Below are 16,787 nucleotides of genomic sequence, written 5' to 3'. Positions count from 1 at the left end.
GTAAAAATCTGTCATTCTGCCCATGAGCAAGACAATTAACCCACTGTTCCCCGGTTTCGGAAGAAGATTAAGGCAGACCCCCGCACCTCTCTGATTCAGAGGGGTAGGGTTAAATGCGGAAGACACATTTCAGTTGAATACATTCAGTTGGACAACTGACTATCCCCCCATAGAGCCTGCACTGACCTGCACACACACACACTCTCTCTCTCTGTCTTTCGCTCTCTCCGACACACATACACACAACTCAAGTCCTCTTCTACTGCTACTTAATGACAGCACAACATATTCTGATCCATAAAATTCCTCAGAATTGATTTATTCAAATTACGTTTAGAGTTTTGCCTAAGTGATCCCCTGCCGTGCCGACTGTGTGTGCTGTGTGTGTGCATAGTGTGTGTTCTGCTCTCCGAGAGGGTGATGGATCATAGAGACGTGAGCGAGCGCCTGGAGATCAACGTGGTGACAGCAAGTCTCGGAGGAGACAGGGAAATTAACCTGTCACATAAATCTGGAGAGCGCCTGGACAGCTGACAGCACTCCACTACTCCCAAATCAGACAGAGCAAGACTGATACCCCGTAACACAGAGGAGAGGAGGACATGAGAAGAGGAGGAAGATGTATGGGGCCATATCAAGGGCCCTGTCCAAAGAGAAGGAAGAAAAAGACATGTGGCTTAACATAAGGAAAACGCTAAAGGAGAGTGACAGGAGCCAATGAAAAGCAGAGAGAGGGAGATTGAGAACGACAGAAAGATAGAGGTTGACTCAGTCCTAGCCCCAGACTGAAGGTGTCTGAGCTGAGATGCAGTGTTCCACCAGGTCAGTCCAGGGAGAGTCATGTCAGAGTGAATGAAAGTATATGACCTCACATTAACCTGTCTAGCGGCTAGACAATAGTATCAATTTCACTACTCAGCAGTCTAGTGTAGCCCTCTCAGTCAGGTAGATCAACATCACTCTCTCACCTTTCACACCACAGGGTATCCCTTGCACAACAGACAGATGAATCTTAAAAAGTTGCTGATGTACTGTGTGTGTGTGTGTGTGCACTTGTTTTCCAACCTTATTTTAAGGTCCTGAATATCTTTTTTTTGTTTGAATTCTATTTTAAGGTTAAGGGTTAGGTTTAGGGTTAGGGAAAATAAAATTGTTAAATGGCAAAAAAAATTACACTTCAAAAAATCTTGACATGAAAACACAGCTGTGTCTGTGTGTGTGTGTGTGTGTGGTGTGTGGTGTGTGTGTGTGAGAGAGAGAGAGAGAGAGAGAGAGGTGTGAGTGTGCATGGGCTGTAGTCATAATCTCAGTTTTCTCTGCTAGCTGAGAGGACCTGGCAGGGCTCCGGAGGAAGGGCAGAGTGTGTTTATGTAACCCCACCTCACTCACTCTAACCCTCCTCCTCGACTCTCATCCCCTGCCTCCTCGACTCTCATCCCCTGCCTCCTCGACTCTCATCCCCTGCCTCCTCGACTCTCATCCCCTGCCTCCTCGACTCTCATCCCCTGCCTCCTCGACTCTCATCCCCTGCCTCCTCGACTCTCATCCCCTGCCTCCTCGACTCTCATCCCCTGCCTCCTCGACTCTCATCCCATGCCTCCTCGACTCTCATCCCATGCCTCCTCGACTCGCATCCCCTGCCTCCTCGACTCGCATCCCCTGCCTCCTCGACTCGCATCCCCTGCCTCCTCGACTCGCATCCCCTGCCTCCTCGACTCGCATCCCCTGCCTCCTCGACTCGCATCCCCTGCCTCCTCGACTCGCATCCCCTGCCTCCTCGACTCTCATCCCCTGCCTCCTCGACTCTCATCCCCTGCCTCCTCGACTCTCATCCCCTGCCTCCTCGACTCTCATCCCCTGCCTCCTCGACTCTCATCCCCTGCCTCCTCGACTCTCATCCCCTGCCTCTTCGACTCTCATCCCCTGCCTCCTCGACTCTCATCCCCTGCCTCCTCGACTCTCATCCCCTGCCTCCTCGACTCTCATCCCCTGCCTCCTCGACTCTCATCCCCTGCCTCCTCGACTCTCATCCCCTGCCTCTTCGACTCTCATCCCCTGCCTCCTCGACTCTCATCCCCTGCCTCCATGTCCTCATCCCTCAGTCCCTGCAGCCCAAGTCTTTACAGGTGTATGCCTCACGTGCCAACCTCTAAGCTCAACACACTAAGGAGAGGAGAGGAGGAAAGAGGAATGTGCTGGAGCAGAGTAGATGAGAGTGGGTAGGGAAGGGATGGGATAGGATGGGAGGAGAGTGGAGTGGAGGAAACGTCAGTTTATCTTGTTGACTCGACTCCTGACTGATAGCTGTAGGAGATAAGAGGACTGGAGAGAGACCAGTCTGAAGAGTATCTCTGTCTGATCTGATGAGATGTACTCTGTGCTCCAGGCCCGAGAGGACAACAGACGAATGGTCACATTCAAATCAATGTGATATGAGCTGCCCTTAAGGTGGACTACAAACATTTCTTAAAGTCCTTGGTTTGTACAAACAGTAGAGACAAATGGAGATCCAATTCTTAAAGCTTGAGGATTTGAGGTCGGGCAATTCAAGTACCTTCAGCTTCGTAGTACTGGGTTCTTTTTTAAATTTTACTTTAGTGACAAAGCTGTTTAACCAACAGTAAAAGAAGAGAATGACAGCCATTTATGTGTGTTAAACCCAACTCAAAACAGAAGAGGACCTAGAGGCTGTGACAAACAGACACACAAAAGACAGATTTGTGCTTCAGCTATTCCTGTGACAGTGCCTCTGGGGGCAACACAATTAAGACCCATTTTTAACCCTCCTACACACCATGAACAACATTGAAGCCCATCTCGTGCCTCCACATGTGTGTCAAAATCATCCATTTCAATGCGAAACAAAAGTCCTATTGCGCACTCATGTGTTCCGCAGTCAAATTATGTTTGTAGCCCTGCGGGTTTGACATTGGTTTACATTTTTTATCTTCTTTGCAAATGAATGCACCAAATGCCTCTTAAGATACTAGGGAAATAAAAAACATTGTTCTTGTTCATTTTCCCCTTGTGGATTCTACCATTCTGGCCTGAACTCTGGGCTGCAGTGTAAGGAAGCCATTAAGCTTACATCACTTTGGTCTTTTTTACACTAAAACTTTCATTGACTTTTTATGGCAGCACAACTTCCACTAAGTGCTGAGATGGCAGCCCTGCTTTATAAAATAAATGAATGCAACATTAGATATTAGCCCCAATCTTGTTCCCTGTCCAACCCAAATGAAACCGTTTCGTACGCATTAAAAAGGCAGGGAACACTTTTAATCCCATACTCACAGTTCTCAGCATCAATAGAGAGGATCAACAATAGGGCTGCATCAATCATGTTCTCATGTGTTTTACCCTGTCAGTGTGCATCCGCATATATACGCTGCTAGTCAGATCATCCGGAAATAAATGTGATGTGGAGAATGGAATTTGTGATTCTATCGAGATCATAATCATTGAAGAGAGATTTGTCTGAACATTCATCTTATGACAGCTGACCTGTAATCATACAGTCAAGTACAAATGTAGAGCCCCTGTAATGTCTTTATAGGTTGACCAGATCAAGCCCAGAGCTTCTGACAATAAAACATGGCTTTATGGTAGAGCGTCATAGGGAACCCTACTGTCTAAAATAGTGCTCCTGGGTGGTAGCAGCAAGGCAGGCAAAACAAATAGGGACAAGGAGTGAATCAATTTGAGATGAGAGTGTTCACTGGGCAGTGACCAATGCGTGTGTTAGTGTTTTTGTGTCTTCCTGTAAGTGTTTGAGCGAGAGAGGAGGTAAAAAGACATATCTGAACTTTATCACACATTACAGCAATTAGTTAACTACATGTAGTGTAACCCCTCCTCCCCCCATGGTAATCTGTACACACAACCACTGAAAAAACAATGTATAACACATCGTGTTGATTTCCATCCAGTCCCTCCCACTGTGGAATCCACTCAAATCAAAGTTAGCCCTTCACACCCACAAAGATACTTCTCTAATTGCACCTATTTATTGTTTATGGAGTGTTTATGGCACTCTGCATAAAATGCCTGATTCCAATTGTGTGTTGAGGGTGTCATGGCCACAGAGGTATAACGCTGTTAAGTGCCAGTAATGGTCTGACTATGTTATTCAACTGACAGCTCGACTGCAGCATAACTGCCTAATAGCCTGCAGCACAATAACATTCAGTAGCTGATAAATTAGTCAACAAGTCACAATGGACAACGTGAATATTGGGGGTATTCTGGCTGATTTATGGTTCCCGAGTTAGTCAACCATCAAGATATTGCCTCTCCTGTTTGTCACGAGGAACTCCAGACTTCTGCAGAACAGCAGTCACTTATTTTCATTTTATTTAGCTGAATATCCAATCCAATTATGAGCGACAGTAAAGTGAGCGATTGTGCAGAAGTTAGAGGAGAGGGAGGGAGTACAGGGGAGTTTAGCTGGCCAGATAGATAGGCAGAACCGCACTAGGCTCTCCTCTCAGGCCGTGGAGCACATTACCCCTTGTGACAAATGGAGCAGGCAGGTAGCAGTCGTCCCATAGTCCTGAGACGGAACCCAGAGACCCAGAGGATAGAGCCCATTAAGCCCACAGTACAGCACTGCAGTAATACTCAACTACTACTGTGGGTCTCAGACCGGCCTCAGAGGACTGGTTAAAGGAAACTAAACTATGGGACTGATAGAGTGGAGGTAGTTAAGTACTTACAGATGTACTGTAGTAATTGTACAGTTCCAGTAATCTGTATAGTACACATGCTACTGGTCATGACATCACTACAGCCACACCTTGAACATTAAGATGGAACACAATACTGGCAGGACTGTTGGAAGTAGTCAGTCAGGTTTCTCTTCTGCAACAACTGCCTCCATCCTGACTCGTGTGCTCAAGGCCCTGAAACTGTACTGCAGAGTGACTGACGACCTGCAGAACCAACTGAAGACAGAAATATGTGATGCTGTCATTTGCATGTTTCAGGCTTTTGGATTTTGATAATAAAGACTAGCAGGTTTTTATCCGGACCAGATGCAGGCAACTTCATGGAAACTTTGGCACAAGAACTATTGTTAATGTGGTGTGTACTGATCCACGACACAGGCACCGTGGATCACTTAGACTGCTGAATGGAAACATTTCATGGTTTAATATAAATATAAAAAGAGATGTTTTGAAATGTTCCAGACTACAAAAACAAAGGGGATTTATTGTCATATCCTGGCTATAAAAACGAAGCCTAGTTTCACTATAACGTCAAAGAGGAGGTTTGCAGAAGGTGGTCCATACAGAACAGCAGTTAAATAAACAGTGGAATCACACTACACCTCCATTCTCCTTCCCCACAGTTCCCATTTCCTCACAACGGTGCCCCTGAAAAAGGCCACTCTCTCAGAAACGTAAATAAAATATTTCACATAAAAATGTGTTCTAGCTTAAGTTTTCTTCATCAGAGACTGAGAGCATGGGGATATATGCCATCACATCAAGACATATGGCCTCAATTTCAGGCTACATTCAAAAGGCAAAGCGTAGCTATGCATGCCAATGTAATAATGGCATGTTCTCTGCTTTCCAAAAAATACAACTACAATGACCAATGATTCCCCCCTCCTCCCCATCTTAATTTAGTGCAGTGAGAATAAGGCCTAGTCCCAGGCCAGTAGAACATTGCCATGCAGGTCTTAATGTCACTAATCAGTCAGCACAGCCTGCAGTGGCCCATCAGCACTACTCACAAACAGATCTATGCTAACAATGTTGCCTGGGGGCAGCACTGGGGTAAAGAGGTCATCTGGAAACATAAATGATGATATGGCTAACTTCACTGTCGCAAATGTAGTTCATTTTCTCTCTATTGTACTGTAGAATGGTTATTTTAATTAGTATGTCTGACTCAATGGCAACACAATACTATCTCTATCAAAGTCTATTATCATAAAGTGTCTCTGGGTAGACCAGGAAACCTGGCGGTGTGAACAACGGCATCATTTGCAATTAAGGCGACAGTAATAACGGTGTTGGCGATAACATTCTCCATTACAGCGAGGCCAGAGGAATCTGTCACCAGATAACCTCACTGTGATTGGTAGCTTTAATCAAGGGACCAAATGTCTGTGTTCCAATCTCATTATGAACAAGGACGGAAGGGAACAGGCTATTGTATTAACTTCAAAGTCTCACTCTACCTGGGGCTCGCTCTGCTAGCATAGCATAGCGCAGTCTGCCTTCTGTGCTTAGTGTCTGTCTGCAGTGGTCTGCTCAGAGCCAGCCTGTTTGTAAATACTGCGGAAAGAAAACAACATGCAGTAGTAGACAATAACAAATAGCTCTCTTTCTTCTCATCATAACCCACTGCCCAGAGTTAGGGAAAGTGGTTTTATGCTGGGGCAATATAAAATCTCTCAGCATATTGCTAGCAGTGGCCTTTAGCGGTTTGTTGACGCAAGCATTAAACCGGTTTCTGCCAGCCCATAGGAGCTAGATGAATCAGGTCCCTGCCTGGCATTATAAAAACACCCAGCTGCCTCTCCACTCCTCACTGACTACCTCATAAAGCAACCTACCAGCCAGAGACATGAGTCTCCACTGTCCTAATAGACCCTATATATACAGCAGTGATGGAGCACTTAGAAGAAAAATTGTAAGAATCAGTGAGACAAGAAAAGTCTTAGGGTTGATATCGACGGTAATAAAAAAATGTTACTATCTGCAAAAACTATTGTTGTGGCCCACAGGTACAGTAGGGCCTGATTTACATTGACTGCCAGAGAGAGAGAGAGAGAGAGAGAAAGAGAAAGAGAAAGAGAAAGAGAGAGAGAGAGAGAGAGAGAGAGAGAGAGAGAGAGAGAGAGAGAGAGAAAGAAAGAGAAAGAGAAAGAGAAAGAGAGAGAGAGAGAGAGAGAGAGAGAGAGAGAGAGAGAGAGAGAGAGAGAGAGAGAGAGAGACAGAGAGAGAGAGAGAGAGAGAGAGAGAGACAGAGAGAGAGAGAGAGAGAGAGAGAGAGAGACAGAGACAGAGACAGAGACAGAGACAGAGACAGAGACAGAGACAGAGAGAGAGAGAGATTTAAGCGCAAAGAAGAACAATTCAGAATCGATAGAGGGGGAGCTCTTAACTCAGAGCACAAAGTTTAAATAGTTGATTGAGCGGAGATAAAAGATTCAGCGTTCTGCAATGTTTCTTTAGAGCATTGATTTCTCACTGTTTGTGTCCGCCCTGCCCTCTGGCTCAGTAATCCCATTACCCCTCTCTAGGTCTGTCCCTGTGCTGCTTTATGTTGATGAACTGATTCTCCCCTGCCTCAGACGCCCTTATAGAGCTCACAATGCCCCTATTGACTACAGCGATGCTACTGGACTACTACTGTTCAAATTGTGGTCAACATATTTTACAATACCCATCAAGATGTTTGCAGACAATATAGCCTAGTTTATCTGGGAGTTTTTGTCTGTGCAGATAGGGATCTCCTGAATGACAAAAAGCACTGTTAAAATAAAATTGACCAACATGAACATCACATGATGTTGATTCACACAACATCATTGCCTTTCAACCAACCTTGGGACTTGGCACAAGCTCACAACAACATGACTGGCCAGTGATTTCCACCATGCCCTTCTGACCTCTGGTGAGGCATTAAATCTAAAACAAAGTATTACTTTCTCCACCGGCCCAAATCAGTGGTATTACTGGCTCTCAAACAAGACTTTCTCCACCGGCCCAAATCAGTGTTATTACTGGCCCTCAAACAAGACTTTATCCACCGGCCCAAATCAGTGTTATTACTGTCCCTCAAACAAGACTTTCTCCACCGGCCCAAATCAGTGTTATTACTGGCCCTCAAACAATACTTTCTCCACCGGCCCAACGCAGTGTTATGACTGGCTCAAACAAGACTTTATCCACCGGCCCAAATCAGTGTTATTACTGGCTCTCAAACAAGACTTTATCCACCGGCCCAAATCAGTGTTATCACTGGCTCAAACAAGACTTTCTCCACCGGCCTGACGCTGTGTTATCACTGGCTCAAACAAGACTTTATCCACCGGCCCAACGCAGTGTTATTACTGGCTCTCAAACAAGACTTTCTCCACCGGCCCAAATCAGAGTTATTACTGGCTCTCAAACAAGACTTTATCCACCGGCCCAAATCAGTGTTATCACTGGCTCAAACAAGACTTTCTCCACCGGCCCAAATCAGTGTTATCACTGGCTCAAACAAGACTTTCTCCACCGGCCCAAATCAGTGTTATCACTGGCTCAAACAAGACTTTCTCCACCGGCCTGACGCTGTGTTATCACTGGCTCAAACAAGACTTTATCCACCGGCCCAACGCAGTGTTATTACTGGCTCTCAAACAAGACTTTCTCCACCGGCCCAAATCAGAGTTATTACTGGCTCTCAAACAAGACTTTTTCCACCGGCCCAACGCAGTGTTATTACTGGCTCTCAACCAGACTTTCTCCACCGGCCTGACGCAGTGTTATCACTGGCTCAAACAAGACTTTATCCAATTGCCCAACGCAATGTTATCACTGGCTCTCAAACAAGACTTTATCCACTGGCCCAAATCAGTGTTATTACTGGCCCTCAAACAAGACTTTCTCCACCGGCCTGACGCAGTGTAATCACTGGCTCAAACAAGACTTTCTCCACCGGCCTGACACAGTGTTATCACTGGCTCTCAAACAAGACTTTATCCACCGGCCCAAATCAGTGTTATCACTGGCTCAAACAAGACTTTCTCCACCGGCCTGACGCTGTGTTATCACTGGCTCAAACAAGACTTTATCCACCGGCCCAACGCAGTGTTATTACTGGCTCTCAAACAAGACTTTCTCCACCGGCCCAAATCAGTGTTATTACTGGCTCTCAAACAAGACTTCCTCCACCGGCCCAAATCAGTGTTATTACTGGCCCTCAAACAATACTTTCTCGACCGGCCTGACGCAGTGTTATTACTGGCTCTCAAACAAGACTTTCTCCACCGGCCTGACGCAGTGTTATCACTGGCTCAAACAAGACTTTATCCAATTGCCCAACGCAATGTTATCACTGGCTCTCAAACAAGACTTTATCCACTGGCCCAAATCAGTGTTATTACTGGCCCTCAAACAAGACTTTCTCCACCGGCCTGACGCAGTGTAATCACTGGCTCAAACAAGACTTTCTCCACCGGCACAACGCAGTGTTATCACTGGCTCAAACAAGACTTTATCCACCGGCCTGACGCAGTGTTATTACTGGCTCAAACAAGACTATCCACCGGCCTGACGCAGTGTTATTACTGGCTCTCAAACAATACTTTCTCCACCGGCCCAAATCAGTGTTATTACTGGCTCTCAAACAAGACTTTATCCACCGGCCCAAATCAGTGTTATCACTGGCTCAAACAAGACTTTATCCACCGGCCCAACGCAGTGTTATTACTGGCTCAAACAAGACTTTCTCCACCGGCCTGACGCAGTGTTATCACTGGCTCAAACAAGACTTTCTCCACCGGCCTGACGCAGTGTTATTACTGGCTCTCAAACAAGACTTTATCCACCGGCCCAACGCAGTGTTATTACTGGCTCTCAAACAAGACTTTATCCACCGGCCCAAATCAGTGGTATTACTGGCTCTCAAACAAGACTTTATCCACCGGCCCAAGGCAGTGTTATTACTGGCTCTCAAACAAGACTTTATCCACCGGCCCAAATCAGTGTTATTACTGGCTCTCAAACAAGACTTTATCCACCGGCCCAACGCAGTGTTATTACTGGCTCTCAAACAAGACTTTATCCACCGGCCCAACGCAGTGTTATTACTGGCTCTCAAACAAGACTTTATCCACCGGCCTGACGCAGTGTTATTACTGGTTCTCAAACAAGACTTTATCCACCGGCCTGACGCAGTGTTATTACTGGCTCTCAAACAAGACTTTATCCACCGGCCCAACGCAGTGTTATTACTGGCTCTCAAACAAGACTTTCTCCACCGGCCCAAATCAGTGTTATTACTGGCCCTCAAACAAGACTTTATCCACCGGCCTGACGCAGTGTTATTACTGGCTCAAACAAGACTTTCTCCACCGGCCTGACGCAGTGTTATTACTGGCTCTCAAACAAGACTTTCTCCACCGGCCTGACGCAGTGTTATCACTGGCTCAAACAAGACTTTATCCAATTGCCCAACGCAATGTTATCACTGGCTCTCAAACAAGACTTTATCCACCGGCCCAAATCAGTGTTATTACTGGCTCAAACAAGACTTTATCCACCGGCCCAAATCAGTGTTATTACTGGCTCTCAAACAAGACTTTCTCCACCGGCCTGACGCAGTGTTATCACTGGCTCAAACAAGACTTTCTCCACCGGCCTGACACAGTGTTATCACTGGCTCTCAAACAATACTTTATCCACCGGCCCAACGCAGTGTTATCACTGGCTCAAACAAGACTTTATCCACCGGCCTGACGCAGTGTTATTACTGGCTCAAACAAGACTATCCACCGGCCCAACGCAGTGTTATTACTGGCTCTCAAACAAGACTTTATCCACCGGCCCAAATCAGTGTTATTATTGGCTCTCAAACAAGACTTTATCCACCGGCCTGACGCAGTGTTATTACTGGCTCTCAAACAAGACTTTATCCACCGGCCCAACGCAGTGTTATTACTGGCTCTCAAACAAGACTTTATCCACCGGCCCAAATCAGTGTTATTACTGGCTCTCAAACAAGACTTTCTCCAACGGCCCAAATCAGTGTTATTACTGGCTCTCAAACAAGACTTTATCCACCGGCCCAACGCAGTGTTATTACTGGCTCTCAAACAAGACTTTCTCCACCGGTCCAAATCAGTGTTATTACTGGCCCTCAAACAAGACTTTCTCCACCGGCCCAAATCAGTGTTATTACTGGCCCTCAAACAAGACTTTCTCCACCGGCCCAAATCAGTGTTATTACTGGCCCTCAAACAAGACTTTCTCCACTGGCCTGACGCAGTGTTATTACTGGCTCAAACAAGACTTTATCCACCGGCCCAACGCAGTGTTATCACTGGCTCCCAAACAAGACTTTCTCCCGTCCCAGACGACTGAAGGTGTTTTTAATCTTACCCAATGAACAAAGCTCCATAAAAAGGAACAATACACCATTTGGATCAAGTTCTGATCTCTGATATCAAAGATATCACATCATTGCGTAGAAAAAAGGAAAACACACAGAACATCTACCTAAATGCAGCATATATCTAATCATATGTCTAATACTGCTATGTGAGCAGTAGATGAGGCCTAACAAACACGGCATTACACTAATGGCCCCAAAAGATGAAGGAGGAAGTGGCTTCCTGACCATTCCCAGCAGAGATAAATAAGGAAACCTAAATATCCTACTGGAGGAGGGCACTGCAGGAAAGGACAGGAGAGAACAGGGCAGGACTACCAAACAGACTGGTAGCAGCTGGGAATAAGAATAAAAACAGATATGCTATTAAATAATAGCAGAGTAAATTGTTCCGGTTTAAATGCACAATTTCAGTTTGGTTCACAACCACAACCTTTCCTCAAACACATGTTGATTTCCCTTGGGACTTCCAGACTCACCAGCAGTAATAGATGAGTGAAGTTCCAGAACACTGCACATACAGTAACATAACCTACTATTAACCCCAGCCCGAATAGAGAGCAACGCACTCTGCTGTTCATTAGCAATCTGTAAATTACCTTAAACGCATGCAGGCCAGGGCAGATGAGATGACTGTACTGAGCACTCTCTGTCTCTACCCTGAAGACATCTGTACATGCCTCTAATGAGCCTCTTTAATGAGTATTTAAACAAGGGGGACTGGCCTGTAGTCTGATTGCTCCAACTCTCTGATCAATAAGCATGACATTTGCACTCTCACCCAGCTTCTAATTTCAACCAGGGAGATGAGAGGAGAGGGTGTGTGTTCAGTCGAACTGCAGTCCAATGTGCTCGTGTTCTAGTGTAAATACCCCTCTGCGCACCTCAGTGGAGAGATGGAGAGAGCCTGGAGAGATGGAGACACCTTGGAATAGATGGAGAGAGCTTAGAGAGATGGAGAGAGCCTGGAGAGATGGAGACACCTTGGAATAGATGGAGGGCTTGGAGAGATGGAGAGAGCTTGGAATAGACGGAGAGAGCTTGGAATAGAATGAGAGAGCTTGGAATAGACGGAGAGAGCTTGGAATAGACGGAGAGCGCTTGGAATAGACGGAGAGAGCTTGGAATAGATGGAGAAGCTTGGAATAGACGGAGAAGCTTGGAATAGACGGAGAGCTTGGAATAGACGGAGAGCTTGGAATAGACGGAGAGAGCTTGGAGAGATGGAGAGAGCTTGGAATAGACGGAGAGAGCTTGGAATAAATGGAGTGAGCTTGGAGAGATGGAGAGCTTGGAGAGATGCCTATTGATTCATATGTTTGTGCTGTGACATCCTTCTCTATAGATTCCCGGGCCGGGTGCGCCTGTGGTGACAGTGTCTTTGCCAAACTTTGGGCTGGCTTTCCTCAGCCATCAATTAAGCCGCGTGACACCTTTAACAAAGCTAACATCAATCCTGCCCCCCTCTCAAGGCTATCATAGCAACCATTGCACTGGAGGCAGTGGCAGGAGGTGGGTCTCCTGGCCACCAGAGGGACCCTGATTTATTGAGAGACTTCCCATCCAACCCGCTTCTTTTTCACACACAAACGCACACCTCATACTGTCCATTGTGTAGATGCAGCTGGATATATCCATGACTAAATGCTACCCCTAAATGCTACTAATTCTACCCCTCATGTTACTGCTTTGAACAGACATCTTGACACACTTAAAGAAAATAATGATCTTAGCCTTTCTATCCTCCAGTCCATCACCCTGCTGGGCTCCTCTGCTGTGTAATGGCCCCTTTTCTCCCTGTCTGATAATATGTCTCCATAAAGTGGGATCAATTACACACACAATTACTGCAGCAGGACACACTACATTTCAAGATTACGGCACTGACCCCGCTCTGACCCCAATGAGACAATACAGTGAGTGTATACAAAGGGCTGATCATGCTGAGGTTATCCGACACTGATATCACTGTACAAACACAATCCAGCACACAAACCAAACCATATGATAGTTGTTGCTCATGTTTGCGTATGACATGTAGTATACTCTGGAGGTGGACAATACCCTGTTCTGTGCATTAATAAACACAATCCTGACAGGATTCTAACACACCCCACCCGTTTCAGAAAGCTTCCTGGCCTGAATGAAGAAGAAGAAACAGAGCATTTCTTATCAGTTGTATACTTCCTGTCCAGATCTGGCTGTTCTATGTCCACTTTTACTCCTGCACAGCATCAAGTTCTCCTGTTCCCCTGACTGCACAGCACCGTCCAGGACTCTATTGGGACCACCACGATGGTTCACGCAAGACAGAGAGAAGAGAGGAGGCGAGAGGAGGGAACAGCTAGATGAAAAGAGAAACAAAATACTGAAGAAATGTAACTCTCATTTTCTCTCTCCAGCATGGGAGACAGGATGAAATGGCCGCTGCATTCGTCATCACAATCTTTCATATTCCTGTGACAAAAACAACTGGTGAAGCCACACCTGACTCCAAACTTCCCTAGAAACCAGTCAAATTCAAACACAGTAATTAGCCTATGGAAAGAGCCATGGCATATGAGTAGCAGTAAAGCTCCTTATACACATTACAGTCTACAATTTACTTATATAATACAAATACTAGCGTACTGTACTTTAGGCATGAAACTGCAAGAACTACTTAAATTGTTCTTGTTCAGTTGAGACCATTCTTCAGGCTTACCTTCAGGACCTCTTTGGTTTATGTGTGTTTTATGGGTTGGTGGGAATTTAGAGATGTGATTCCTTCGTCCTCACGGCTTCCTAATCTAGCATGACTGAACCTGTATGTGACTCCTTCAGTTTCTGCCTGAGAACATGGACACACACCTGACACTGTCACAATGGGAAGGGCAGGTGCTTGCATGATATGATCACCTCCTTCAAAGTCACAACAAAGAGCAAAATACTCCCATTGGTTGCATGATTCAACACATTTCTGACACTTCATGGTGGTCCATTGCAGAACTGAGAATAATTCTTTCAACATTTTCACTGATCTAAGTTTGTCAATAACTGTGAAATGTACCGCTGCAGAATTTATAAATATTGCCAGTGACAGAGGATACCTCCTATCCTGTCTGTCAGTCCATCCTCCAAAAGTCATGCAGAGTTTTTTGACTAGCTATTTGTAAAGTACTATAAAAGAGCGGGCACATAAACACACACCCAGTTGAACAGAAACCAAAGCTGTGCGGCTGCCCAGACGAGGCTGAAACTGGCTGCATTGGTGGATGATGACATCAGACCACCCACATTCCTCTAGAGCAGGTTCAAGCACATTTGTCCTCTCTCCCCCTCTCTCATTGGCTAGATCAAAGATCATTCTCAGACATCACAGCCTGCTTCCCATTTAGGCTTGGACTAGTCTCATAGACAAAATTCAGTTATGGTTTGTTTGATGCCGTCTCCAATATTGACAGAGCATGACGTACAGCATGACGTACAGCATGACGTACAGCATGACGTACAGCATGACGTACAGCATGACGTACAGCATGACGTACAGCATGACGTACAGCATGACGTACAGCATGACGTAAACAAAGCATAGCTTACAGTACAGTTTTCTATGGAGCCTGAATACCAAGAGTTTGCATTCTTCGAATGGGGATTCAAATCAATTCTGTAATGAAGGCAAAGCTTTTAGTCAAGTCAGAAGAAAATGGCAGAGAGAAATGTCAGTCTTGCATTGTCAGCAGTAAATCAGAGAGACACAGCGCGAGAGAGAGAGAGAGAGAGAGAGAGAGAGAGAGAGAGAGAGAGAGAGAGAGAGAGAGAGAGAGAGAGAGAGAGAGAAAAGGGGGGAGAGAGAGAGAGAGAGAGAAAGAAAAGGGAGGAGAGAGAGAGAAAATGGGGAAGAGAGAGAGAGAGCGCGAGAGAGAGATAGAGAGAGAGAAAGGGAGGAGAGAAAAGGGAGGAGAGAGAGAGAGAGAAAAGGGAATAGAGAGAGTTACTAGCCACAGACCTTCTAGTCAGATCCTACACTACATACTCCTCAGTAGAGGTCTTCACGGGCCCAGCCAAACCTGAATAACCGAGACGCGATCCCTGAGCAGGTCCGGATCCAGAATACTAATCCGTCCCTCAGCTCTCGGTCAGCTCCTGTTTGATTGTCATTGGGTCTCGGGTCTATGTAATTACAGCTGATAGACCCAAGTGGACCCGACCATGGCTATAGCCTAGAACATATTTATGTTACGGTAATAAGGTGAATTTATTATCTTCTAGACAGCCAAGCCAACATAGAAAGACCTATTTGTTAACCAGAAGAGCAACTTGGCTGATTAACATAACGTTTGTGTCACTCTGTTCAAAACGGGTCTCGTCTAGACCCGGGCCTGTTAGGGTACGGGTCGGATCTAGGTTGGGTTGTCCTCGGGTATATTCGGGTTCGGCTGAGATTGTTGTCGGGTCCGAAACCCATTTTCTTTTTTAAAGACCGGTCCATTCGGGCCCGGGTCTGATTGTTATCTGTCTGTTCAGGTCCAGGTTGAGCGGGAAAAACTCCACTTCTCAGCACACTTCTCTGCTCCCTCACACACTGCATACTGTCCCGTTGTCAAGTCACAGTCTTCCACAGTGGTGCATCACACAAACAACACCTTTCACAAAGAAACCCGAGTCAGAGCCGGTCTAGGTCCAGGGGCAAGAATGTAAATGTAAAGCACATTTTGTGATTAAGGCAGGGAGGGCATAGCGTTTTCATTAACATGCTTTTACATGAACATGCTAGTGAGGCTGAGGGGATCTGAGGGGATCTGAGGAGATCTGAGGAGATCTGAGGGGATCTGAGGAGATCTGAGGAGATCTGAGATCTGAGGAGGGGGGGATCTGAGGAGGGGATCTGAGGAGGGGATCTGAGGAGGGGATCTGAGGAGGGGATCTGAGGAGGGGGGGATCTGAGGGGATCTGAGGAGATCTGAGGGGATCTGAGGAGATCTGAGGAGATCTGAGATCTGAGGAGGGGGGGATCTGAGGAGGGGATCTGAGGAGGGGATCTGAGGAGGGGATCTGAGGCTGAGGGGATCTGAGGGGATCTGAGGAGATCTGAGGAGATCTGAGGAGATCTGAGGGGATCTGAGATCTGAGGAGGGGGGGATCTGAGGAGGGGATCTGAGGAGGGGGGGATCTGAGGAGGGGATCTGAGGAGGGGGGGATCTGAGGAGGGGATCTGAGGAGGGGATCTGAGGGGATCCAGGAAGCTGCTGCTATGCCAGTTACAGTAAAGAATCCATCCAGGTCTGAGATGGGAGCTGAAAGTAAACTGTATGAACTAAGCTATGAAAAATATACCCAAAACAGACAGCGCCACCAATGGAAGTCACTCACCCAAAACTTTGCCAAACAACAGGCACTATTGCTTTGCACCAAAACAAACAAACATCACCAAGACTTCACTCTTCATGACAACTCTGCTAAACCTGAACTGGCAGCAGAAATGAATCGTCCATGAAAACATCACTAAAAACTAGATTGTCTGTAAAACCTCACTCCCACTCTGGTTCTCTGCATTGCAGGCCTAATATACAGTCTCAGAGCTGGGCATTAACACTAACTCTGAAAATGAGAGTGTTCTGAACCTGAAAACGTCAAGTTGTTGATGTTGCTGTTCAGCTCTAGACATTGGCCTGCGGGTAGAAACATATTTC

The 16,787-nt window shown here is 46.2% G+C and overlaps 1 protein-coding gene across 10 annotated transcripts in view; it reads right to left on the bottom strand.

Moving 5' to 3' along the window:
* LOC109897058 (membrane-associated guanylate kinase, WW and PDZ domain-containing protein 1-like) overlaps positions 1 to 16,787 on the bottom strand; it is a 182,278-nt gene that overhangs the window by 128,396 nt on the left and 37,095 nt on the right. For 2 of the 10 annotated variants that reach the window (XM_031805340.1, XM_031805392.1), the window contains exon 1: positions 13,820 to 13,978. The exons of the other annotated variants lie outside the window; for them this stretch is intronic. The gene's annotated coding sequence lies outside the window, so the exon portion shown is untranslated. Of the gene's footprint in view, positions 1 to 13,819; positions 13,979 to 16,787 lie in introns of those variants that run through there. 10 annotated transcript variants of the gene reach the window in all.

The sequence above is a fragment of the Oncorhynchus kisutch genome, linkage group LG1 (assembly GCF_002021735.2).
Source record: "Oncorhynchus kisutch isolate 150728-3 linkage group LG1, Okis_V2, whole genome shotgun sequence".
Lineage (NCBI taxonomy): Eukaryota > Metazoa > Chordata > Actinopteri > Salmoniformes > Salmonidae > Oncorhynchus > Oncorhynchus kisutch.
The sequence above is the reverse complement of the archived record's forward strand: the minus strand, read 5'-3'. Positions and strand labels throughout refer to the sequence as shown.